Source organism: Electrophorus electricus, chromosome 10 (genome assembly GCF_041902795.1).
Source record: "Electrophorus electricus isolate QZ-2024a chromosome 10, ASM4190279v1, whole genome shotgun sequence".
NCBI classification, from domain to species: domain Eukaryota; kingdom Metazoa; phylum Chordata; class Actinopteri; order Gymnotiformes; family Gymnotidae; genus Electrophorus; species Electrophorus electricus.
The window spans coordinates 10,329,855-10,333,275 of NC_137506.1; positions in this window are offsets into that span (position 1 = coordinate 10,329,855).

The window sequence follows — 3,421 nt, forward strand, 5'->3', positions numbered from 1 at the left end:
ACCATGTTTTTAAGCCCTGTTTTAGTTTAGTCTTGTTGCTATTTATTTTAAGTCCAGCTGCTGTTTGTTAATCGAGGCTTTCGTGCATGTGAATATAAGCCTGAATGTTTATCCTCGCCCCTTTATTATAGCCTGCATCCCTAGTTTGTCTTCGTGCACTGCACTTTACTTTAGTTTATCATGAGTTCTCGGACTCTCCATGTTAATAATTTGACCCTGGACTTTGGATTTGCCCCCTAATAAATCTCACTCTTTTCCACACACTGCGTCCGCCTCCTTACCGCTCATCGTTACACTTCCCCAACCTACTATATTTACAGGTTTTTTTGAGGTTTTTTTCAATCTGTGTAAAATTACATAATTTCTACTGTTTCAGAAGTGAAGGATTTGCGTGCTCTAAATTTTCATCATGCCAATGCACAGAGGTTTTGGTATGGAGATTTTATCCCGATCTATAGGAGCAGGTGTAATGGACTATAACGTTGACGAGAAAGAAACCATCCGTTTCGCCGCCGTTTATGTCCATAGATGCTGCTATTACCAAAAATACTACTGCGCTGATTCTTAGAGGACAGTTGATTTGACCGGATGTCGCAGCAGTACGGCCGACTTCTCCTGATCATAACGCATTCATGACAACTCAGCCCTTTTTACGACTGAGGTGCTCACACGACAACGCGTGATCTTGCACCTTTTATGTGTTTTAAGAAAAACGCTCAGTGTTTTAAAGAGCAGCAGCGAATTTTCCTCTAACGCGTTACTAAGCTCTGTGAGCTGAGTAATTTCTCCCTTTGTGTTGAAATGAACAGGTGTCTGTTAAACTCATTCATGAGCGTATTTTAACGCGCGTTCAATATCGTCCGAGCTGTAATCTTTTGAATTCTGTAACCATGCGGCGTCATACGTATAACATTCTAGTCGCGTGGTGTGATAGCAACTGCTAGTCAGAATAAACAGAAGACAAGCAGTAGTACAAACATTTAAAAAAGATAAGATTACAAAAGTGAAATGCATTTTTGGCAGAACAGCGTTCATCCTTTTGAAGTTAGTTGCAGCAATTCACACAATTCTCCGACCTACATTGTAAGACATCCTCCTGTTGAGCTGGATATCAGTGTGTTAAGCAGGTTTCTGTTTTGTAGGAGGACGGTAAGCAGCTGGAAGATTCCACCGTGTCCGCGCATCGTAGAGTGAGTTATCAACACAGCTGGCGACTGTTACAACTAACACACCACTTTAAATTTTGATATGAGGCCCTTTTTAAATAGAGATTGCCTGTTAGGGATTAGAATGAGGCTCTGCAGCATCTCAGATTGAAAAATATATATATAGAATCTTTGATGGCCGAAGATCTCTAGGGACCGAATACACATTGCTGGGTCATATGTCTCTGCATGTTTCAAATGGGAAACCATAAGGTGGAGGAGGAGTTGAGCAAAGAGACCCTGGGTGAATGTCGGAGGAAGACAAGGGAGGACAACCGACGGAAGGCTGCACGTGTGGGGCGGTGTCTTGGAGGTCTAGACCTCGAGCTAGCAGTGCGAGAACTGCAGAGGGAGAATGTGGAGATCAAAGCTGAACTGAGAAGGCTGAGAGCACAGCTTGAGAAAGTAGGAAAAGTGAAACACTTAGTTACACTGCAGTGCACATCCAATGAAGCAATGTTCTGCTATACACAGGAGATGATTTTAGATTGAAATAAGGAACTATAATTAAAATCCAGGTAAATAGTGAGCATAAATGTGTTAGGGCAAATCAACAAATGGATTGCCTATGACACTACAATATCACAGTCTAACTTATATTATATTTTTGATAGTATATCAAAGTGTGTGCACATGCATGTATTTAATAGTGATGCTAAATTAAATGCTTTTTTCACAGTTGGAAAGCCCAAGGCCCAGTTTCCCCCTGGAGTCTCCCAAACCACGAGACAACAGGTTTCCCTCACTCTCCCTCAGACAGCCTACCAGATTTGCACCTGGTGAGCCCCACTGGCTCCAAGAAACCCCATCATCCAGACCCTACAGGCCTTGCCGTCCACTACTGCCTCCCCTGTACTTTCACTCAGATGTGAGGGCAGCACCAAATGCACAGGAGAAGCTGTTCAAGGAGACACATGAGAACACACATGAGAAGAAGAAACTGAAACGTCAGCAAAAAGACATAGAGCAGACAACGAAAGAAGCGAATGGAGCCACGGAAGCAAGAAAATGTGAGAAGAAGAGATTTCGTATTACGATTGTATGGAAAGGATTTAAAGGAATTAAGTCTTTCTTTCAGAAATAGCTGTGTGGTATAGAATTTCATGTCCTTTCCATATTAACATAACTTTACTCTTTTCCTTTATGCAATAAACCTGACAAAATCATTTTCCAGGCATTTTTCATAGATTTTGAATTGATTTAAATATGAACGTCTAATTTCTCATTTCAAAATGTGCTTATTAGTTCATGTCTGTTTTATAATATAAATAAAGATATTTTATTAAATAAGTGAAAAGTCTGGCATCAGCTTAATAGGTACAGTTAGACCATTTAAGTCCATTTAAGTGTTCCAAGTAAGATCATGTCATGATTTATTGACAAAATATTAAAAATGTATAATTTTGAAAGAATTAAGCGCCCAACATTTATTCAGTAAGAGGTTCAGGAGTAGAAAAAATGTTAAGAAGCCCCCTAGTCCCCCAGTCCCAGAGTCACATGCGAGGTTTAACCATCAAATATTAAAACCCTGAGAAATGTTCAGTTTGAGATCTGAGTGAATAGTTTAAGGAAGAGATTTGTCCAACCATCCATGTTCTGTTACAAAAATGGGGTTGCGGTCTGGACCTCCTTGACACCAAGAATTGTACAACCGTTTCCCTTTGTAGATGATGAATCTGCCCAACAACATTCCCAGTGATGTGGACTGTTATCTGTTCCCTCCCACTTCCACCTGTAGTCTGGCACATAATCTTACAGGACTTCTCATGGACCAGTGACAAATCCTGTCTCATCTACATTGTAGATATTCTGGGGTTTTGTTGTGAAATCTGTGAGATAAGCATATCAAAGCAGTGGGTGAATATTCCAGTATCAGCTGAGGTCCTCACTGTAGCCACAGGAAACTGTTCTGATTTGTGAATGGTCTGCTCAGGATGATCTCATAAAACAATAAAATGATTTTCTCCCATTGGGGAAAGGGCTCTGAATTCCACTAGCCAGATTATAATCCAGAACAAGATGTAAAACATCTGTTTCAGTGAAGCTCCAACCCCAGTCACACATGACCTGCCAGGATTGTAAGAACACATGGACACATTAGCCTAAGCCATTTTATGATCACATTGTAACTTCATATTTGTTATTCATTTATTCCATCAAACAGCATTTATTTTGCATATCATAATTTCTTACTTGCAGCCAGTACAGTGAAAACT